The 24,725-nt window shown below is 46.0% G+C and overlaps 1 protein-coding gene and 1 long non-coding RNA gene across 4 annotated transcripts in view; one reads left to right on the top strand and one right to left on the bottom strand.

The window, feature by feature from the left end:
- LOC143213237 (uncharacterized) overlaps nt 1–24,725 on the bottom strand; it is a 183,731-nt gene that overhangs the window by 74,857 nt on the left and 84,149 nt on the right. The window lies entirely within an intron of this gene.
- LOC143213238 (uncharacterized) overlaps nt 1–24,725 on the top strand; it is a 48,395-nt gene that overhangs the window by 19,746 nt on the left and 3,924 nt on the right. The gene's annotated exons all lie outside the window — the stretch shown is intronic.

The following is a 24,725-nucleotide window of genomic DNA, read 5'->3' as shown; positions in this document are numbered from 1 at the left end:
GCCAATCAGTTTACAAAATCGTTCGTGCTCCCTGCGAAGCGGATCACCGGTTCATCAGCCGATCGACCCTTTGTCTAACGGGAAACGCGAAAAATTCTAAAGCGATTTTGCGACGGTGGCCGGCGAGTGTTTTGCGCGCGAAACCGCAGGCGTGGATAATCGGCGTGACCCGGCCAATTCGGTATTCCAAAATTTTTCAATTTACGGGGGCGAGCTGACGGTGGTGTGTCTCTCTTGCTTTCTGCCCTACCCCCCTCGCCTCACCTGGCCACGACCTCGGCGACTTCCTGTCCGCGTTTAATTACGGATATCCCGGCGGACGTCCGACTGGACATCCGGGGGCCGAGAATCAGAGCTCCGGGTCCCACCTTCGAAGTCTACGGGGGCCGAAAATTGTGGGAGAAAATGCTCTGCACCGTTTCGTTTCGTTCCGCGTCAGCCCGGCCGGAAACGCACGCGTTCTGCGCGCGGTCTGCGCTAACGAGATTCGCGAATGCAATTTAGCGCAGCTAAGTGCGGGCCGCGCGACGAATTACGAATGCTCGCGTGAACCGGTCGCGAAACGTTCGCGAGCGCGGCGCGATGGAAAGAGTAATTCAATGAAGAACGTCCTGCGACGACTTTCCGCGATGCTCGGGCGTCGTCGTCGTCGTCGCGAAAAAATCGATAGGCGTCGCGCGAACCTACCGGTGCGTTTTCGAAATCGCGCGAAAACGGGGCTATTCATTTCTTGAAGCTGGCCGGACTTACGGCACCAATCAGGATGCGAAATTTTTGACAGCCTCTGGAGACTTGTCCCTCCCCCATGGGAATCACGTAGGATGCAAATTCTCATTTTCATAAATTATTTTGTAGCCAACAGCGTGTGGATGAAATTAATATTGTTGATCGCAAAAATAGTGAAAGTTGATGTTAATCGTCTCCTGTTTAAAAATAGTCCTTGTACAAAAATGGTTCGAAATCTATTCTTATTATAGTCTTTGTCTTAATAACTTTTACACAGAAGTGATTTCAATTTTTAATGAAAACTTTAATATTAATTAAACCTTTGAAAGATCACTACATATATTGGCGACATCAGATATCCGGCTTCTGCAGTTGCGTATAAATAATTGAATCATTATGTTCAGCAAGTCCGCATCCGACTAACAAATTGTTTAATATTTGTACTGCTTCAGAAATGAACGACAGGTCAAAATGAATTGTTGGATTAGGAAGAACTCAAAATCTCAAGTGGTCAATGCAGAGAAAAAAAAATGGTAGAAACTGTCATGGCTCCGTGTATCCACGGTGGCTGGCCGGCCTGGTTATGCAATCCGTTAGATGCATCCTCGCGTGCATTTGCTCGCTGCAGCGGCGAGCGATCGAACTTTCACCGTGGAAAGTTCGACGTGCTCCCGCCAAACCGATCAGTCAGTGTACCGTAACGTGTTTTCTCCTGACGCATCGCACGTGCCAATAAATGGGAACAGAGCAATACTTCCAGCCAGCGTTTTAAATCTCTCTAAATTTCGAGCGAGGAGGATGGAAAGATAGCCACTTGCGCACCCGGTTCCGCTCACTTATTCGCAAATAACCGTAACGGATGACCGATTCGTTTTCCGACCGAAAGAGCAACGAAAACGAACCCGAGCAAGTTTTCTAATTATTTCACGTTTGAACCTGTTAATGCTACGGGCCCCTGTCCCTCGATTTTCGTAAATTCGGAGAGCACGGTGCACATTTATAATGCAACGAGTCCTGAGGTTTCTCAGGACCACAATAAAATTATTACAATTGAAGTTTCGCCTATTTTTATAATTATAAAATTCGAAGCTTTCTCGCAAAGCAATGTTTTGAGTCTAATTTTATTTTTAGCTAAAATGTGACCCACTCGTTTTGTTGTGTAAATCCTATTATAAGGCCTTATTAAATGACTGTATGCAAAAAAAAGTTCGATGATTTCAAAAATCTGTTAAATTATGAACTATTGGGTTGGCAAATAAGTTCGTTCGGTTTTTTACATTGGAATAAATCACAAAAACCGAACGAACTTAGTTGCCAACCCAATATATCGGCGCCACGTTTCAACAATTCGCAAAGAAATTCTGAACAATTTAATTTAAATTTAAATTTTAATTTTTAATTTTTTAATTGTGGATTTGACTATCAGAAAATGGCTGGTGAGTAGACTGTTAAACAGTCGCGCTCGCAGTCAGAAATTTCCAGACGATTCTGTAATTACACAGAACTGACGGGGCGCGCTTATTTGCTTTATAATTTTTGCCGCGTCCGGCCGGTTCGGGAATTAAAGATGCACGTCTGTCAGGTAACCTATAACTTCCGCAGGAAATTGATCGATCCGTATAGCCGTGCTATAACGCAGTTCTCCGTGACGCATCGCACGTGCCAATAAATCTGCGCATAGCGAGATACCTCCTGGAACACCCTATAAATTTCTCTGATCCTTGCTCGATGAGAGGTGGGCGCGGGTTGCAGCACTGTCCTGCGACGGATTCACCTGTCTCCCCTGCTCCCCCCTCCCTTTCTCTCTATTAATGCATTAAAATATATCGCGATCTTTCCCGGGCTGATAAAAACCAAGTAATCGCCCTGTCGAACGGCGCCGCAGGGGTGTTTTTTAATTGTTGCTGCCTTGCGCAAGAGGAACGCCGATTTCCCATTAAAATCCCGTCACCGGGAAGCAATTAACCACGTCAGGACATTTAATAGAAGCCTCGGGAATCTACGGCGACATCGCAAAACAGGTGCCACTTCGGTCTTACGTCGATCTAAAGCGAATCCGTCGTTCTGCGAATTTTTCAACCCTCTCGATACGACAGCTTTGCTCGCGAGCGCGCTACCAATTTCAACGCGGACGTACTTAAATTGCATCACTGCATAAAACAAAAGAAATATAGAACACGACGAACCGAGGTTACTATTATTTGTTTCATTTCCGATTAATCTTAGACGAGTGAGTGGGAATAACGACGAATGAATTTATATAGATTGAATGAATATTTCATGAGCACATTGCGGAAAAAATGTTTGAAACAATCTGAAACGAAAACGCCGAGTGACCATAGTACTCAGCCGTGCACGGCGAGCATCATGTCGGCTGACCATGGTGACCGGTCGTATTGAAAAGGTTAAAAAGCCTCGATCGACAAACTTTTGTCCCATAATTCTGGTTTTCCCGCCAAAAACCAGTCGCAGCTCTAATCCTCGCTGCGACTCATTAAGCCGTGCCTGCAAAGAGATATCCGGGCAGCGGTGGCGGCGCGAAGTACGCCGGGGCGTTTCACGTTCGCAATTCCAGCAATTTTGGGGCCCCTGCCCCCTCCCGCCCTTATTACACGATTTTTCCAGCCCCTGAAAAATTATCCTGCCTGCACGCCACCGTTCCCCGTAGCCCCGTTCCTCTGAACGTTCGCTGGGGCGATTCTTTTTTGTTGCCCCGGAAGACCGATCGCGTCTCCTTCTTCGGCTAATTTTTATTTTCCCACAAGCGGCGTTTTAAAAATTACCTTGCTCTCCCACCCTCGGGCTCTTTCTCCCTTTCTTCTCCCTCTACGTGACAGAACGGAGGGGAAAACCAGCCGAAAGAAAAAGTAGAAGGGATGATGTTCCGGTCGCAGGGGTGGAGTTGATCATCCCCACCGTTGCGACAACCGGCGCCCCCGAAAAAAAGAAGCGAGACGATAGAGAAGGGGTTGTGTGCAGGATCGACGGAAAAGATCCGGGGGAGATGGAGGAGAGACAGAGGAGGAGGAAACGATCCTGCAGAGAGAGAGGAGAGAGAGAGAGAGGATCCTCTCCCTCCCTCGACGACGACGGAGCCCCTGAAGGTATATATGTGTAGAGTTTTATTCCCTTCCACCCTCCCCCTCCTTCGAGTTACCCTTTCCTCGTTTTTTCCCGTTGTTCCCTCCGCTACTAGAAGAACGTGATGTATTGCTCGGCGTGTTCCCCGTCGTCGTGTTTGGATTCGTTTTTCCCGCCAAATTCCCTGCCTACAAGCTGCTGCCACCTCTGTGTTTGAAATTCAGCCTTGTGTATCTCTGTGTGTCGGGGGGCTTTTTTTACTCCCGTCGGTCACCTACAACGTCGCCACAGTTCACGGTCGTACGGCTTTCTTAGCTTGATTAATTATTACGTTGAGGCGGGTTGGCCACCGGGATCCTGGGGGTCCATCTTTCTCTCCTCTTTCTTCTTGTTTTTCCGTTCGCTCTTTCCCACTCTCACTCTTTCTCTTTCTCTTTCTCTCTCTCTTTTGCTAGCTGGCTTTTTTCGCAGAGACCACCGCCCGTCAGGGTGGAGGTTCACCCCTTATTTGCTCCGGCCCTGTCCCTCGGTCTCGTCGCGGTCGAAGCGCGCTCGATAGAACATTACGCGGAATTATGAAAAGGCATCCGGCCGTGAACGATTGCCTGAATAAAATGACGCCGCTCCGAGGACGATTTGAAGATAAATTGAGCAAGCCCGGAAACCTTTCGATTATCGCCGGCTATCTGCCCGGGGAGCCACGAAAATTATCGTCAAGGCTTTTCAATGCATATGATCGCCAGTCTTCGTTGGGACTTTCGGCTCCATCATTTTTCAGAGCTATCTTCCATCAGCATTCCCTGTACCTTCGACGAGCGATTAAACAATTTAGAGGAGGGTTGCATTTAGCATCTAGTTTTACTCGCCATATATCTTGAGGAAGAAAGATATTTACGGTGGTATTATTGGTACTGTGTTAGTTGTCTAGCTTAGCTGACTTAGCTGAACCATCATGGAAAAGTATTTCGAGCCTCATTTAGCTGTATTTCTTAAACAAGAAAAATACTTGCAGTGTTATCAGTGGTGCTCACAACACCGCTGAACACATTGGCTCACGAATTAATTAAGAATTGTAAATTTGATCCAAGCTAGATGCTGCTCTTAAAAATATCGATAGACTTTATTCTTCGGGTATACATCGAAGAATGTTCTCGAGATCCAAGCCGAAAACAAAATCCAAGTTCGCCGGACGAGTAATTTGAATGATGCGGTAATTAAAAAGGGTCCGAAGGAAGACTGTCGGCCGTGACGGCCAGATAAGTCACGCAGGAGTGTCTAGAACGAAATTATTCTATGAATGCTGATCGCTACGTTACGCGTATTATGCAAACGCGTGGGCTGAAAGTGACAATTTTTACGTTTCGGGAGCGGCGAGCTGCTCGTCAGCCATGCTCAAACGAGAAATTTCCATTAGCGACAAGAAGTCTGAACCCTTTTCATCTATTTACTACACGGAATGCAGAGGACAACGATCCTTCCTACTGCTGGCTCATTTTTCAGGATGACCAAAAGTTACGGTGCATCCTCGATCGACGAAAGTAGATCAGTAAATAAAAATTGGAATCAATTGTAATAACTAGATTGTCCGAGATGGTGGTCAGATACACATTTAATTATTTCTTGAATAAATTTAACTCGAAAATAGTGTATTGTTATTCTTCAATTATTTTAATTTTTCTTCTGTTTCAAACCACGCCAACCCATTTTTATTATAAACGCAAAAAATCTGCGGTCTAATAATAAGTGTATCAGAATTTGTTCAAACGTTTTTAAACCTCAAAACAATAAGAAATCAGGCCAGCGAATGCAGTACACGTTACGCAGACTACATTAGCGTTTAACAAAGCTAGTTCTGTTAACAAGGGAGCTATGCAGACGCAAAAATCTCCTCCAAAATCCTTCAGCTTCCCCATTATTACTAAATTTTGTTTAGCCAGAGCAGCCGCATGATAAGCCCCGCGATCAAATCCGGAAAGTGTATCCCGAAAGCATCATCGGGCAGCATTCGCGAAAAGCACAATGGCCCGGCGTTCATTAGTCCGGGCAAATTCAGAAACACGAAACAATACCGCTATCATGTAAACGTCTAGGGGCGTGCGGCGGTTCCAGGGCGCCCCGTTCCTTCCTCGAAGAAAAATATTCCGTGGAATGTCGGGGGCAAGGGTGAACGTAGTCGGCTCAGATATCGGGGGTGGATGCGTGTGAGTGAGAAAGAGAGAAAGCAACAGAGGGAGAGAGAAAGATAGAGAGGGAGAGAGAGGGAGAGAGAGAGAGAAAGATAGGAAACAGGGGTTGGAGGGATGAAAGAGGAACGACAGTCGAAAAGGTGCCCCACCCCAGGGCAACGGTCCAATCCGGCGTCGGCGTACTTTTTGCCCACCTTTCCACCACCACCGGCTTGATAGCCACCACCATCGGCAGCGACATCGTCAGCACCGCCGCCCTCGCGACCCGCGCGCACTTCAGCGTGTATTTTTCCCCTCTGAGGTCGCACAAGTGTAGCTTTCCGTGCTGGCACCCCCGTGCCCCTTTGTCCCCCCGTCAACCCCCGCGCGTCTCATCATCCTCAGCAACGTAGGGGTATCAGAAAAGAGGTGGTAAAGAGGGGCAGCGTTAGGGGTGTGCGCAGTACGCAACTTTTCCGCGAACGATGGCGCTGAGTTTGGGATCAATTTCGAAATAACCTGCCTTAGACTTTCAAGGCTCCCTCGGATCGATTCGAAACCCCGTGCGGTGTGTCCGCCGTGGCGGCAAACCCCCTTCAAGCTTTGTCGCCCTTTCTCTTATCCGTACACCCCCTTCAGCCCCTCAAGACGGTCCCGATTTTTTTCTCTTAACCTCGACACAGCCTCCGGGAATTTTGTTACGAGGCTCGGCCCTCCGCGTGTTTTGCTACCTTTCTCTGCCGCCGGTCTCCCCACCTCTATGGCTACCCCCGTGGCTCTTCGGTCGCGGCGTGGACGCTGATCGATATACAGATGAGAAGGATTCGATGTATGGACGGACATGTATGAATGATAGTGTCACGCGGTCGGGGGTGTCACATGGTCTTGGCTTTAAACTGTGTCAGGGTATATCGGAGACGAAGAGTAATCCGTTTCTAATCGATAGCGCGTATCATAGACCGGGCCACGTTTCATCCGCCTCGATCCGTGTCTTAAGTAGCTGTCCCGGTACTAATCACGAGCACCTTTAATCTGACGACCGATCACCGATAGAACGATTAACCGGACCAGATGTTCTATATTTTTCAATGGCTCCAACATACCCATAGTTCATGTTAAACAAGATTAATTACTGAAGAGCTAAGTATAACAGTTAAATGAAGGAAGACATGCTGCGTTTAGCTCTTCAAGGACGACGCCCATTTATCGCGTTCTCTCTGAACAATCGACATCATTAGACGACTCAGTTGTGTCTTGAAATTCTGAAAAGCAAACAATAATGCATAGAAGGTGCCTAATGCTCAATAATTTGATCTTGTACAATCAATTTTTTCAAACTGTCATCACAGGATAATAAAAACTGGTTTAACATTGTATGTGATATTGCGCGTTCTTCCGCGAAGGGTTAGGTCGGGTCGAATTTTCGAATCGCAGATTTTTCCGGGCAAAAAGAAGACGGCGCGGCGGCGCTGGGAAAACAAAAGATGTCCGGCGAGAGACGACGTATCCGAGTATTTTTCAAATATAAACACCGCTCGGTTCATCCTTTGATAATGGAACAATAACATATAAGTAATCGATTGTAGGATAAATAGCCGCGGGCGAGACTGGTTTTTCTGTCGGCTATCATTTCCCCGCGAAATTCCGTTTCATACCTAATTGAAGGTCTCCGGCGCGCGTCTCTACGGCGCGTTATAATTCTAATCGGAGCGTCCGCGAAATTTCGCCGGTACGAATTTTTTCCGATTGTCTCGACTGCTGTTCGCAGTTTTGTTGTAATATTTATCTTTATGGCGGCTCGTAAATAAAAGATGTAGTCCGGGCGATCAAAAGCGGGGAAAGGACAGCACCGGGCGCCCCTCTCCCCCTCTTCCCCCGTTTAAAAGTTAACGCTAAATATTCAATATCCGTGTAATACGAGCGCACGCGTTAAACACGCAATAACAATAATTAATTCTTTATTTCGGCGAATTATGTTTCGCATTCATGAAAATTTCACGCGTAAATCGTTACACAGGGCCAACGCCGTGTCGTGGCTGTAACGTGTAAACGCGTTGATACGCCCCGCGCTCTCGGCCAAAGCTCCTGTGTATTTTACGATGAAAATTCGTTCCCGCTTCCCTTGTCCGATTCTAATCGCGAAATACATCTGGCATTCATTATGAAGTCCGCCCGTTCCATAACGAGACAAAGCAAATACGCGTATTACGCCAGACCGATGTACAATTCCGTCGCCGTCTACTAGCCCAGACGAGAAGTACGGATCTATTTGTTTAAAGTGTGCTTCCTATTTAAATAACAGGTCGATGTAACGCTCCGTCCGACGTGTCAGCTGGACACGATGTTGTGTCAACAACCAATCGTGTCGCCATCAATCCGTCTTCAACTGTTTTGTCTGGCATCCCTTCAATGTACACAGCGAGCCACCTAAACTTTTCTACAATTTTATTACCCCTAAGAAGGCAAAAGATTATAAGAAATTGTGTAATTCATGCAGGAACATTAGCCTACTCCGAAGGTCATTTCAAGGTTATGTTATTCTCTTCCAGCATTTTTTTGTTGGTCTTTTTAAATAGTAAAGCAATCAACCCATCGGCTTAGGACAAATTATTATTCGCAAAAAGGCCAAAAATTGGAGGAAATACTAATCTGAAGGTCATCTGAAGGGTATAACATCGTCTCAAAACATTTTTTCCTGGTTCTTTATCCATTGTAAAATAATCATTCTTGATAATCAGACTCCTGGCTAATATTCCTAATAAATAGACAAAAAATGAGAAGAAATCGTTGTAATTCATGTGGGGAAATTATCCGAGCGCGAGACCGTAACACGAAATTTGCGTGTAAAATCCGCAGACGGTTGTGAATCGGGGGGTCCTTTTATCAAAGACGAGGACACGGGGAACTCGGGATTCGTAGGATTCGTACTTTGCCTCCATTTACATCGGTTTCTTGATGCCTCGAGCGAGTTGCTGCCGTAGCACAGCGGCGGCGGCTGTACCGTGGCCGCCGCCACTGGCAGACCACCCTTTTTCCACCCTTCCTCTGTATCCCGGCCCTCCCTTTTGCTACTTTTCTCTCTCCTCTCGCCTACCTAACTCTTCCTCTATCACGGTGCTCTCTGCGTGCTCTCGCGAAAATCCTCGCGATAAATTATGCCGTGCGGGTGGGAAATAAATGACCCACCCCCATCGACCCTTCTCTTGCTCTCTCGTCCACCCCCTTTCCGTCCCGAACTTCAATCCCCAGCGTGCACGGACCCGCCGAACACCCTCTCTACCCTCTCCGCCTGCCTCCCTTCGCTTCGCCCACCTCTTTCGCTCTTCCTCTTCCACTTCTTCCGAGCCACCCAGGCCACCCTCTGCCTCCGCTCTCTTTCTGGTCCTCTCCTGTTCTCTGTTCCGTTCTGTTCTGTCCTGTTCCGTATATACTCGTTCCATGCCGTTCCGTTCCACCTCCTCTTTTGCCCACTGCCAGAACTCCCTCTGCCACCCCCTGCGGTCCAACGACCAGGCGACGCTGCTGCGAGGAAAGCCGGCTTTAAAATTATAATGGCACGCGCAATTTTGATAACCGTCGCCCGAACCACCACTACCACCGACGCTACCACCACCACTACCCTGCCAATGACACTGCCGTGAATACTCGACTTGCCTTGCCTCCTCGCCCAATGCCGCCCACCACACCTGCGAAACTTAAACCTACGAGACCATCCACACGATCTCGCCAACCTTCGTCTTTCCCTTCGGGGACCCTTTGATATTTCTGCGCACCGAGATCGACCCGGCTTCCTTTGCTACCCCTGTTTGGACTAGGCGACAGGATCGACCTTCCCGAATCCTATATCCTGTTCTCCTTCTCTTTTGGCGATTCTGCTTGGTAAATTTGGGTGGGTCCTCTGCTGTCCATCTTTCCTCCCGACTATTTTACTTGGCGAATTTGGGAGAGTCGTCCTCTTCCTGATGATGGTCGATGAATTTAGGAGGATCTCGTTCGCTGTTTCGGTTTTCTCTTGATGATTCTGCTAGGTGAATTTGGGGATCATCCTATGTTCTCTGTTCCACTTGCTGGCTTTTAGTCGGTGAATGAGAGAGAACCGAGTGCGAATGGTATTGAAAGTATTTGGTACTTGCCGAGTGAAATAAATGAGGCTTGTTAAGCGTAATTTTCGATTAAGCGTTCCGCAGAATGCGCGGGATATCGAATAAATTGGGTAATTTTTGGAGAATTCACCGGATATTGTGATTAATGCGCGTGTAACTTGTTGAACGATGCTTAATTGTCGTGTGTTGTGTCGTTAATTGGAGCACTCTTCGAGTATTTATTGTCTGTTCGATGTAAGGCTTCAGGGATTGAATTGTCGAAGCGATTTTATTTATGTTTGGCTCTGATTTATCGAATATAGTAACTCAAAATTGTTACAGTGATCTGGTTAAAAATTTTGATTTCTTATTTATGTTAAATATAGATATTTAAATATAATAATCTTGATTTCTTAAGTTACAGTGTAATTGTTACGCTGAATTTTAAGTAAACCGAGTCTCAGAATTAAATAATAGGAAACGGATTTGCGTACATTGGCCAATCTTTACACTCGTCGAACATGTTCTCGATCATAATGAAGTCTGAACTGGCGATGCATTCATTTCACCGGTACGATTAATATTAATTACATCATAATTATCATTATAATTATTACAATTACAGCGTTTAGTTAATCATTATTCAAATATAGATAATTTATTACTAAACTGGCACTTCATTAATTATTAGAAACATTGTCATATTTTGCTTCAGTTAATTCTTCTATAATATAGAGAGCGTTAATGAAATCTTCTGAAATCTAGCTTTAGATGAGCTTTGAATAACGGATTAGAGTGAACCCCCACGTCGGAATCAATAATGTTTTAATGAAAATTAAAAACTGGAATAACCCTTTCATTTATTAAAAATTCACATTTATTCTTTTGTAAGCAGATTCGAATTTTAAATGGCCTAGTAACTTTTGGACCCAAGTCCTTTGTAAATGACTCTACCAAGATCAAAATCTCTAAGACGGAACCCAAGCTCAACATAAATTTGCTCCTTTGTATAATTTCTGAATACAAGTGTAGAAGGATTTTCGTGCTCTCCGAGTAAATAATATTCCCAATTGAATTTTCGGTCGCGGGGCCCGTAACTATTGTATATGCATGAACATCCGCGACTTCTCGCGTCGACCGCTTGAACACGCAACGACGCCATTCTGGATTCTCTTTCAGCGGGTATCCAAAATGTCTGTAAAAACGTTCCGCGAACGACCCGCATGATTTTTCACCGTGAAAACTGTTGGTCCGGGGGCCATTATGAAAATGTCCACCGAAATATTTCAGAAGCTCGTATGGCGGGAGGTCGAGGACGCTTCTTCTTAATAGGACACCGAGCTGCGGTGCCTGTTAAGAGGGCAGCCCCATGTACAAAACGCTGGAAAATTTAACAATTTTCATGAATTTTTTTCAAAATTTTTTCGCCTTTCGTTACGCGGAAAAATTTTTTTTACTTTTAATTACTTATTACTTGGTAGTATTTCGCTTACAATAAATACATATTTAAAAATTGTAGGAAAGCATTTATAAAGTTCTACATTAATCAAAATATTTTTTTAAAAAATCGATTTTTGACCCTTCCACACGAGAATGCCCCCTTAAAGCGATATCGCGTCTACGACGTATGAACGCGCCCCCTTGCATCCTGTCGGCGTACGAGGCGTTCAACCCCGTTCCCGAGCAGAGCCAAACAATGACGCGACGTCGGCCGCGGGAATGGCTCCGCTTTTGTAGCCGGAAATTGTTTAAGCTTTTGTTATTTTGCGGCTTCTAAATCTCGGACGTCAGCCAGCGCCCCAGGAGTTGATGTTCACACAGGGACAACTCCTGCAGGACACGAAACGTTAGCTTGCTGCGCGCATTTCGCTTTGAAACGCGAGAAACCGGAATCGAGGCTCCTTTGCGGGGTCGTTCACCCTCTCAAGCATCGGCGTAATTTGCGATCGACAACATTGTCCGATTGAGAGAGTCTCTACTTTCATTCTTCCATACTTACGTCTTCAACATGATCACGAGCAAAAATTTACTCTTGTCTCGTACGTTAAATAATAACAATTTATGCATTCAAAATAATACGTTGTACAAAAATGTTAAACAGTTTGAACATTATCTATACGTTTTGGTTGTTCATACGAATTATCGATGTTCTAAAAAATACCCTCATTTTTCAATGAACGTATGCATGAGTTTGACAAACCAAAAAATAATTCCAGCGCGTACAAGGCCGAAAAAACGCGTGGAAGAAATTTGCATAGGGTCGTCGATATTCGTGTTTAACGTCTTCCTTGATAAATGTTAACAGGCGGGAACGTGGCGGCTCCGATTATCGGAGGCCGAAGGTGGGGGCGGTGGTGGGGGGTTACACGTAAGAGTGGCGATAACCGGCAATAATCTCGTTTTGTTCGATACTTACTTATTCATGCAAATATTTATTATTCAACGTAAGCGTTTTAATTGCATTATCACGGTAACGAGTAGGTGCCTCGCGCGCGTTCATTAAGTATGAAAAAAAAGGTATATATGGCGGTGAATCGAGTGCCCGGCGAATTTTCAAAGGAAATATTGATCGCTCGCGCTCGCGCATCTTCGCTCCTCGCGATTTATTTGCACACGCGACGCACTCCAGAGACTTTAGCCCCAGAAAAATAGGGAATTTGATCTCGCATAAGAGACGCCCGTTTCTCTCCTCTCTGTCTCTCTTTCTCTCTCCTCTCGTTCCTCTGTCGCAGACGCGCGCGCGCGTACGCTCGCGAGTAATTTCATTATCCCTGCGAATTTCGAAAACAGATTTGTCCTTTGTAGAGGCGGGTAATAAATTCCGCGAACGAGACGGTGCACGGTAGAAAGCGAATCGTTTCGACGCGCTACAAACAAGAAACAAATTACGCGTTTAATCGTCGGGATCGGGGGAGAGGTAGAAAAAATTTGTAATCGTCCGACGTCCATCGATCTCCATGCAAAACGAACGAGACCGCTAATAAGGATTTCCTCGTGTCTTCCTGCGGAGAATTAACCCTTGTGCATTGTTAGGGAAATTGGGACATTTATATTTCCGGAATTCAATTGCATCACGTTCAGTGACGCTCATTGACAGTTGAGTCTGCGAAATATTCATTCCTCAACTGGTTGTACAATGAATACAATGTATAAAAGTTGTCGATGTTCAATTAATTTATAATCCGGGTGTTTCACGATATTCAATCATGTTGCACTTTATAGTTTGCATATTTTAATGTCTCAAATGTAACTAATCTATTATTGTCTAGGAACACAAAAATCAATAATAATTGAAAAAATGTATAATCAGGTACAATTGAATTTTATTATTCTCGAACATTTGGCATCGCGAGTGGATTTCATTTAGAAATGGTCCAGCGACTTCCGGGCCACCCCGTACATGACACGTATATTTTTTCTTCTGTGAAATTGTTAAGGATTAAGAAATCCTAATCAGATAAAGTTTATTCACTAGCGGTTTCCTAGCTTTCAGGAGTCGGTGAACTAAAAATTCTGGTAACCTTTAACACTGTACACGCCTTCGTACGAGCGCAGCATACATGGCGAGCATGCTTTAAAGCGGACCTGTGCATTTTTCCAAAACGTTCACGAAAATTTCCGTAAAACTCCTGCGTTCATCAACGAATAAAAATCGAGACTTTCCAAAAATGGTATACCAAGAAAATAACGGAGCCGAAGAAAATTCTGCAGGGAGAACACCCCTTAAAACGGATCTGAGCATTTTCCAAAGCAGCGGTCCTCACCCTCAATTTCCATAAAAATCCTCCATTGATTACAGATCGAAAGTTTAAAAAATGGTTGACTATTGCAGGATAGTATCCAGAATCGAATAGGGAATAAGCAGAGCTGGGTGTTGGGTTTGCAGGGTTGGTAGCATCGTGTAAGGTCGCCGCCGTCTAATACAATATCAGGCGTAATTTCTTTTTTCATTAGTAACTAGCGAACTGTTTAACGTTCCCCGGTAGATATTTATAAAGCGGCTGTCGCCACCCCCCGCCGACCCTTGGTTCAAGGGGGCAAGAGAGGAGACAGAGAGGACGTCGTCGACGACGACGGCGACGACGACGACGAGAGGTTGAAGAGGAGGAGGCGGAGGAGAAACGGTGGCCGGTGGCGGCGGTGCGCGCGGACTTTTGGGGTGGTCGGTGCCCACCTATCGACCCTCTCGGCTCTCCTGGCTCCTGCCTCCTCTCTTTCCCAGCCGAGGCTTTTCTCTCTCTCGGCCGTTTTCTCTCCTCTCTCTCTCTCGGTCTCCTCTCGCCTAGCCGGCAGAGAGCTACCGACCTTCGTGCGCGCACATGAGAAAAAAAACCACGCAGCCGGAGGGTGGAAGCGAGACCGAGAGACACACACGTAGAGGGTGGTGGCCGGAAAGGATGGCACGCGGTAGGACGAGCGAGGGGGGTGAAACCGGGTGATGCCAGGGGTGGTGCGAGGGGGTCGGGGGGGTTGAAACGGGGGTGGACGCCGGAGAGGGTGGTCGGCGAAGGGGCGGAAGGGGGTAAACGAGAGGCCAAGCACGGCCGAGAGAGCGCAAAAGCTCACGAACGCACACGAGCTTTTGCTGGTGGGCTAGCTTCCTCGCTCGCGTAGCTACCTTGCTAGCCGACTCGCTCTCACTCTCTGGGCCGTGAACGCGTCCGCACACACGCACACCATCGCCGATCCTAATTTTAGCAGGCATTCGGCGCAGCTGTGCCACCCACATGTATCGCGCGGGCTCGAAACTCCGAAATTTCGTGCAAATAGCACGGGAAGGAAGCCGTCCCTGATTAAACTGGTTATTTCCTAGGTAAAAAAGAATGTCGGCCGGGACGAAATTTACAGGAAATCGGGTTATTAGTCTCCGGACGGCGCGCCAAGGCCGAGAGGCTATCGGCCGATCGACTACTACCGATTTCCTTCGACCTTCTCTATCCTCTCCGGCTACAACCGACTTCCCTGTCCCACCGGATTATTTTAATTAGCAACGAGTCACGCCACGCCTCTCGTAGTTTATGCTAGAATCAACCGTGTTCATTTCGGCGGACGCTTTCCAGTTTTGTCGAGAGCCTAAACTGGTTCTCGGTCCATTCTTTCTCGCGAATTTTTTTCCTCATCTTTCACGTCGATAATGCCATCGCGCGGTTGTTCTCTTCCGGGCTTTGGAGATGCGAAACGATCGCGTAGATAGATCCCGTTCACGTTCAATTCAATTAGTCGGTCCTGACAGATTTGCATACGAAATTAGAAACCGGTTGATACGTTGATCACTGCCGATGATAACGCGATTCTAACGGGAGGCGTGCTGGAATTGTCATTAATTCGATTACCCGCGTCCAACCTGATTATTTATGTTTCGTCAGGATTCTTCCGTGACAACGGAACACATCCGCATGTATTTCATCTACCCCGCACCTCTCCCGATTCTGTATCACCCCCCCCTACCCACTTCCTGCCCACAACCGTTTTTGTTATTCATTCATGACCGCCCCTTTGATGCGGAACGGATCAATCAGAATGATATAATTCTGCGTATACATCAATTAGCAATAATTGTAATTATCACTAATGTTTGTAGGTGGCCGGTACATGCCGCGCGTATCTGCTGATAGACGTATTTTTGGGAATTATGTGTACACGTTACTGGTTACATCCGGCATCGATGGAAATGTTCGTTTCATGACTGGCCAGCCTACGTGTCATTCGATCGTTCCGATTCATCGAGGAATATTTCTATGAACGCAGAAACATAATCTTCTGTCGGTTGGGAATTGTTGTGGGCAGCTAACGCCACCAAATAGACAAGTTGTTATTTCCAACGTCAGTTGCTGTTACTGTAGTTCTTGTAATCTCTGATGAAAGAAGAAATCAGTTTATGTAATGTCGAGAATTGGAATTCCATTCGATTATGAAATACAGAATAAGTTAGATCTTTATGCTAAATAAAAATTATCTACAAGCATAAAATCCACACTCTAATAATTAAATGTTAATAGGGATGAGTTACGAAAATAAATAGTCAAATAATTATTAGTATGCATTTAAATATTACAATTCGCATCAGTTACTACAAGGTCTGCAAATCAATTTTTAATAAGGCGTTAAAAATGGGAAATATTTGTCAATTCAATGTATGACGAAAATATAAATTTCTTGATCCATTACCCTCGAAGAATTCGAACGAATCGTTGATTTAAAAATATTTCTCGTATCAATAAATTCACAGCGCTTGTACTTTATATTGATACGGAAGATACAAATTCAGAATTCACTTTTCATTGCGGTTTCGATCCTGGTATATTTATATCTAGATTTTTGTTAATTACAATGCCTCATAGTGACAAAAATTATATTAATAGCAGTAAAACGGAAGAATTTCACTTCAACCTTTCATTGAAAATGGACAAACATAAATTATGGAACATGGATAAATCTGAAATAAATATTATCTAGAGCTTACAAAAGAAAAAATCTTTTTATTTTAAATTTCGTTGTGTAAGAAGTCCAGTAAATTAGTTAATAATATAAAATGAATGATGCACGATTACAAGTATACATGCAAAAGATTTTATCAGATTTTAGATAAAATAAATATAATTCCTTGAATTCTTTCTTGTATAAAATGTATAAAATCCGCATCTCGTTGCAGTCACTCCTGTTCGAAATTCGGTTATTTATTACGTCCAGAGATGAACAAGTAAATAGTACAGGAAAGATCTTAATTTCATGTCCAGCCAGAAATAGGTACCCCAGCGTTACTTCTATGTATCGCTACACCATTTTCCAGCGTTCCAGCGACACTCGTCTCGCTGTTGTACGTTTCAATTGTTTGCCTTTTAAATACTTTAACGCGCCACGTGGCACGCTCCATTTGCGGAAACGCGACGGCTATTGGAAATTGGGGCGCGGGTATTAATCAACCCCACCGCGAGTGTTAAGGTGGGAAAGCCCTTTCACCGGAACACATTCGGCTCAACGGTGTCGTTTAGATATCTGTGTGCATTAAAACCAGCATCTAATGAAACCCGGAGACACAGGCATTTTTAATTATGATATAAAGAAGATTAATTTATTATAAGTGGACTGTTGATTTTCGATCAAAGTAAATATTTCGAATAAAATAGAAATTTTTCCATTCTTTAATTACTTCAAAAATGTGAGATCCATGGACATTCTTCAATTTCTTGAATTGTTCTACTCTTTCCGATTGCACTTGCTGATTTTGTCATAAACGTATATAATAGACTCAAATGATGCGTAGACATAAATAATTATCACAAACGTAAGATAAGAAGGCTCTCAAGTAAAATCGAAATTAAGAAATGAACCAGCGATTGGTTCGATCGTTAACCCCTTGCACTACAACATGGAGTCAGACTTGCGACGGGATCCGAGTGTTATTACCTTCTCTTAAGCCAAAATAAAATTCTATTTTGTGTCGTTGCCTATATATGTATATCCATCAGGTATACAATAAATATAAACTTCCTTCTTCTAAAAGAAATTCTGAACGACAAAGAATTTATTCACTGCAACCGTCGAATAAATCGTAGTGCAAGGGGTTAACGACCACGTTCCACAGACGCACTGAGCCCGGTAGTCGCAGATACGTATCGCTTATACTATGGCCAACGAGTCGAGTCGGTCAAGGTAAACAAACGCACGTAGTAGCCGCTCGACTGCGAAAAAGTTGAAGTCTGAGATGGTTAGCAAAGGAGTTAGTTCTCCGATGATTAGAAAAGGAGCTACACTGGGCTGGTTGGTGCTACACAGACTCGTCTCGTTGGGTCGGATGTGGATGCTACGACGTCTCCGAAGGAACCGACCAGGTCCAGTTCCGGATCGGTTGTGTCCTGCGGAAGGATTCTCGCGTGGCAGTCGGTCAGGGCAGCGATCAGGAGTGCGCGGGCTGATAAAAAAGGGGACAGCGTCGATGGGAAACGAAAGAGCGATATCTGCCGGCCGATCGGTCGCCGGTACTGGCGGCGGCGTAGGCGGCATAGAAAAGGGGTGTCGATGCCGGGAGGAGAGGGACAGCCCGATGATACAGAGGGATGAGAGTGTGCAGTTTACCTATAACCCATAAATCGACCCCACTTTTCTATTAAGAGACGCACGATTGACTTGCGTTGTTCAGTTTCCTTCCCCCGATACCATCGGTGCGCCGGTTTCTCCCGTTCTTTTTTCCCCGTTGCCAACTTCTCCTACCATGGCGCGGCGGATAGAGCTACCCAACGCCTGCGCTCCCTCAACCGGTCGAGCCTTCCTTCTCTTCGCCTTTTTCCCTCCTCCGTTCCCTGATCCAAGAGACCCCCACCACCAGACCTCCACTATCCTGCGCAAAGCTTCGTTCGATCCCTACCAACCTGTTCACCGATTTTTACCTTTTTTCCCAACTCGTCCTTCCTGCCGGAGGATACTCCCCTCTCGCGAGAACTATCTCGCTTTCTCTTTCTCTCTCTTTCGGGGAGAAGAGAACCCGAAAAACACGGCCAGCCCGCGTATCGACATCGAATACTTGGCCATCTGTTTTCGAGGAGTCGAACGTACGAAACGACGCCGTCCCCATTGACTTCGATGCGACCGATCGCAGCTGATCGATCGATCAGTTACCCCGCCAACGGTTCACAGAACCCGCCATACACCCCTTCCGAAAACCGCTGCGAAAACGCGAGTCGTGAACCTCGGGGATACACACGCGGACCGGACCCGCGAAACACCGCCGCGCCGCAACGCGGATTCCGCCGCGTAATTTATGCCGCGCGCGTCCGCCGAACTTTTAAGAGCCCCGGATTAAACAATTTCGGGGAATTTAGCGGAGGCTTCATTAGGCGGGACCCGCCATCGCGCTGCAATTATTCGAAACACACCGAGGTACGCTTAATCGCCGCATCGCGGATCCCGGAGCCCTTCAGAAGCTTCCGGCTCGCGTTTTTCTCGACGCTCACCGCTTTGGAATTCTCGAAAGGAAGATTCTGGACCTCCGTTTTTCTGTCGTTTTTGAACGAATTCATTTGGGCTCGAATGATCGTGAGCGTGACGGTGTATTGGCTGGGAGTCCAGTATTTTCTAATACGTTTGCAAATTAGCGCAATTAATTGCTTGTGGATTAAGAGGGAGGCTAAAATAATTTTCATTTCCAGGTATTCTCGAAGTTACGGTGCAAACGACTAGATGAGAATTGTAGTTTGAAAATGAGTTCAAAGATGGGTGCAATGTCTTTTTTTTTATGCTTCATTTTTGAGAAAATTCATTTGAAAAATTTGACAAATATGTGAACGCTAGAACCACAGCAAATTGCACCAAAACCATTAGAAAGCACGAAACGATTAGTTAATAACCATGAGAAATTTTGTAAAGAGCTTCTCTATTCCAGCACGTATCATAATAAAAATTGTATAGATTCGTAATATATTCAATCTTGCGATTATTAGAAATCAATGTGTATCAAAGTGCTGTTTAGTTCCCAGTAGTTCAGGTGTATTAATAGGAGTCCGTTGGTGCGTCTGACCATGGCCTACAGATTCTACTTACAGTGAATACTAGGGCACACGAGCCTGGTGGATCTTGAAACTCATTTTTCTCAGAAACGGAGCGTTAAACGAAGAAATCTTATTCTCTTTTATTTGCTTGTTTCTGCATGTAGAATCACCAGCCTGCTGCTTGCGCCATGACTTTTGCAACACTCTGAGTTGTACCAGTGTTGAACAATATTTGGTAAAACAAGCATGAACAAAAATTACAGAAAGATCTTTTACGTAAATATTTTTGTGGAGCGGGTAAGGATTAAGGGAAAATTAATGACGTAAGGGGTGCGGCGAGGGGTTTGTGATGTCGGATCATTGGAAGTAACGCGATCCCGTCATTTTTAGATTCTGTCGCGCCTACAAAACGCCGGATTAACCCGGACTGTATAATTTCTTGACATTTTGGGAGCGCGTACCGCGATTTGTTCGTGTATTGAACGTACTAATGGAAATTCCGTGATAATTACGCTGCTGTGGCATAATTATTGAGGCTCACAAACCGGCCCTTTAAATTTCGTTAAATTTTACACGCGCCCGTGCGTGTTACAGGTTACAGGGTCCAAGAGCTGGTGACAGAGGGGTGTCAGGGGGTCCAACAGGAGGGAAAAGGGGGTGGACGGGGGTCGGCGGCTGGCTGGGGGACAGAGGAGTTCATGGCTGTTCATACGTGCGTAATACGGGGGAGTTATGAACGTTTGTACGGAGTAGAGCAAATCGGACCGCTCTTGATAAATCTCGTTAATTTCACTCGTCGCTGATAAACATAATTAAACCACGATCTTCACCATCGCCAGGCATCGATGGGTGCCACTCGCCTCATTGCTGATGCTGCCCGGTTATTCGCGGCGCAATTTTGTTTTTATAAAGGAGCCCGTGATCGGTCGACAGATTTCGCGGTTATGGCTGACACACTGACGCAGCCTTTTTTTTAGCTCCCTTTGGTACCGCCGAAAACATTCTACACAACCCCTCCGGTGCCAGCAGAGGGGAAAATCGATCTTCATTTTTATTTTGGCAACATTCTCTATGTTTGCTGCTACTGCTTCGTTCAGGGTAATCAAGGTCGATCAAGGTCATACATTTTTTTCCCCACGGTCTATTATGTATTAGTATATAGCATAATTGATTAAAATAATGTGCTACGAAACATTATATAAGAATAAGTGTTTGTCGTCAAATAATTTTCTAAATCGGTGCAAACTATAAATAATTTTCATACCGTCCACGTAGAAGTATTACAGACTCGCGATGTGTAAATATGTCGCATTAAAAAACTAATTAACCTTCGAAATATCTTCATGTAATACACGGCCCGTAGACCGGCGTGTTTCGATCAGGAAATGATCAAGGCGGCGCCGAGCGAAGTAGACAAATTAAAATTAACAATTTACATTGCTCCCAGTCATGGACTCGCGGCCGCACGACACAATACCGTATTCCATGCGCATTAAATTATTGTTTTGCACGGTAGGTTTATATTCTGATTACCTTATAATTACGAGACATTTCGCGAAATGACTATGCAACGGATTTGCATTTATCAGCTGGAATGTACCGCGGCCGGCTTTCGTTTTTCCCGTTTTTTCGTGAACGTCCTCCTGGAAGAATGTTAATTACCCGGAAGATTTGTAAGATGTACATGTTTTTACAGAACCGCGACCACTTTATATTTATTTATTCGCCACGGGTCCGTAATTTAACAACGAGACGCGCGCACGAATTTTTAATCAGAATCAATTCAACTTATGTACGTGCCAAATTTTAACAAATTTTTTTCTTGAAAATAAGAAGATAGAAAATGGTTCGATTCTGTAGCAATTGGAATCGATTCAAGGTGTGCTTTTGTAATTATCAAAATTTTAAATGATTTGTTTGTTGAAACCCAATAGGAAGTCGTTTGATTTTGTAATACCGATTGTTTCAAGTTCGCCGCATTTCGAATTTCAATATCTAGATATTAATGAAACTTGCGGTACAGAAAATGGAGGTTCTGATATAGGCACGCTCGCGGAATAAAATCCATGCGGCTGGCGAACGTTACTCGAAACAGCTTTATGACGAAATACGCAGACAAATTTCAACTGACGGTGTATCGCGGCGCCGTGTCGATGGCTGTTCACGATATTCCCACGAATTTAATGTTAATCATTCGCTCATTTACATGCGTACCAGAAACGCATGACGATGAAGAACGAACTACTTAATTTCATTATCGTTACATTTCGTTGGAACTGCGTTAAATCTTTCCCGATCGTTCGTCCGCCGCGTTTCCAATGAAAAATTCATGGTTAATGTCAATCGTTCGATCGACCAATTCATTCTCGTTCGTCCGATGCATTCCTTAAACATCCGTGCTCTCCGTGATTTCAATTTTAAAACAAATGAATGAAATATAATTGTTTCGATTCACGCGAGCCGACTAATGCAAATATGGTGCACAATAATATTATATATATATTATAATAATATTACATAATTTATAAAACATAATAATATTGAAGGCTGTTACATTTGTCTCAAGCCAGGCTGAAATTAATTGCCTGCGGTTAATTCTTAAACGATCGGCATCCAATAAGATTAAGGGAGGGTGACCGTTTCCAATTATTTCTTTCCGGTCCCGGAATTTTTGCGGTAGCCTCGTCCTCCGCGTGTTGCCGTAGCAGAAATATGAAATAATGTCGAGAATATTATCAGCCATCATGGCGCGTCGAGTACGGATTATGCCCGAAAATCTAATCCACAGGTACCGACGCTTAAATCCTGTAAATCTATCGTTTATAACATCGATGAACTTCACTAATCGGTCAGTATAATCAGTTGTTAAATCGAGTCCGCACTAACCCCTCGCTCTGACTGTTATTTTATATCTGGACGGGTTCATCGATTTTAATAGCAATTCGTATTCACTACTGCAGTCGCGGTTTACGGAATTACTTTGCATCGATGTGGGGAAAAGCGTTCACCCCGCTAAACTCGAAGCGCTAAATCTACAGTTCGCCTAAAATCACCTACTCTGTCCTCCTAGCAATCCTACATCAATAATTCCAGAGACGTACGAACATCCCCTAAAATTCTGAGTGAAGCATCTAAGACTACGGCAAGTAGTGCAGTGCGTTCACCCCCCTAAATTTGATACGCTAAATCAGCCTAGTTCGCCTAAAGCGCGATCGCATACCCTATCCTCCTACCAGTCCTACATCGATATTTCTACAGACCCTCCAGCAATCTCTAAAATTCTGAGACCTCTGCTCTTGAACGTCACGGTGCGATCGATCGTTCCGGTCGATTTGTCGGCGCGATTCTTCGCAGGCGTGGAGCGAGTCGGTCCATAAATCGATCGGAAACATCAATAGCATTCAGCGCGACTCATTAACCGTGGAGACCAATCGATTTCTGAACCAAGTCCGTATAAACACTCGATCAAAGACGTACGTACACATTACACGAGCCAAGTACAATGCACACAGACAGCTGGCGTCGTAGCCACGAGCTTGTTTGAGGGACCTCTTAAAACGTACCCCCGCGCAGCGTCCCTCTCTCTCTCTCTCTCTCTCTCTCTCTCTCGCCCTCATCATGGAGTGAAGGAAGAAGTGGCAGCGGGGGTGGCCGGCGCGCCTCATCGTTATCGTGGTCCGCTCTCTTTCAAAGGGAAAGAGAGACGCTAGCGGGAGAGGTCGCGAGATGGATAGCGAAGAGGTAGTTACCGGGAGAGTAGGGGAAGTGGCAGAAAAAACAGAAAAAAGGTCCCGGGAGATGGTGGAGGGGGTGACGGCGGTGGACGAGACAGACGAGGCGCGTGCTACCAAAATTAGGGTAGCTCGGTTCGCGTGACGGAGACGGAAAAACTGCGGGTAGGGGGGAGGGGGTGTCGGCGGGGGGAAGGGCGCCGCCCCCGCGAGGAATTTCGGTATCGCGGCCATTGCAGCGGGAGGGCGTGGCCGCGCAGACGCTGCGAAAGAAAAATCGTCGCTCGTGGCCAGGAAAAGCAGCGCGCGCCGTGCCGGGGAAACGCAGGACGCGTTGCGCGAGACAAAAAGAAGCCAGCGAGAGAGCGCAGCGCTCGTTGGGCGCGGGGGTGATCGCCGGCTAAGAGGGCAGGAAGAGGAAGGCGAATGCGCACGAGCGGCCAAAGAGGGCGCCCTTTCGCTCTGCTGGAGCGCGCACTTCTGTCCGCCGGAAATCCTTCTTTCTCTCTCGTTCGCGGCCGTGTCAGCCCTTCCGTCTCTTTCTCTTCTCTTTTCCTCTGCCACCCCCGCATCCGACGAGACCACGGTTTTCTTTCCCACCGCCGCCGCCGCGCCGAGCCGAGCCGCGTCGACCGGTCCGCACTCGAGAACATCGGAGTAGCACTTGCTGGCTTGCTCTATGTCCACCGGGGGCCTCTCTTTCGTTTCTCTCTCTTTCTCTCTGCAGCGTCACGGTTGCCGAACCGTCGTTGTCCCCCTACCTGCTCACCTACCCCTCAAGGCCCCCAGACTCGGTTGAACCCCTCTATGCGCCGACTAGTAGATTCGACTCTCTGTCTGTTCTGCGTTAGGAACGAAGGAAAAGGGGGCAGGGAAGGAAGGAAGGAAGGAGAGGATGAACAGAGCGCGGGATTTGCGGCCCGAGGGGTTTCGGGGGTTGGGGGGCTACGGGGGTGTGTGATGGTGTCGGCGGGGTGGACGACGCGGCCAAGGGGTGGTCCGGGGGGGGGTAGCAACGCGCGTAGAGAAGTACAGAGTGAGCATCAAAATTATTTTCCAGCGGGCACCACCGTCGGTGCGGTACCACCCCGAAATTTCAGCCCTTTAATTTCAGATGGTATGATAATTCGCGGCGATATTTCACACGAGTCTGGAACCTGGCTCAACGTGGATTTTATTGCGGCCAGCCAGCAGAGGCGGGGCCACGACGAAAATTTCCACGGAATTACGGAAAGGGTTCCTACGAGAAGGGACGGTTTACGAAGTTGTTAATTAATCTAGGCACCTAGATGCCACCCCGCCCCGCCCTGCTCCGCTCCGCTCCGGTCGCTACGACTTGGCCGATATGCCCCTGCAAGATGAAATTGTCTGTCTGGTGCAGGGTTCACCGATCCTGGAATTCATTCGTGGATTTAGCTGTAGGGTTTTTCGCACGATGAATTGTAAGGATTTGTT

This window comes from Lasioglossum baleicum, chromosome 11, assembly GCF_051020765.1.
Source record: "Lasioglossum baleicum chromosome 11, iyLasBale1, whole genome shotgun sequence".
In the NCBI taxonomy this organism is placed as follows: domain Eukaryota; kingdom Metazoa; phylum Arthropoda; class Insecta; order Hymenoptera; family Halictidae; genus Lasioglossum; species Lasioglossum baleicum.
Note: the sequence above shows the minus strand (reverse complement) of the source record. Positions and strands in the feature narration are given on the sequence as shown.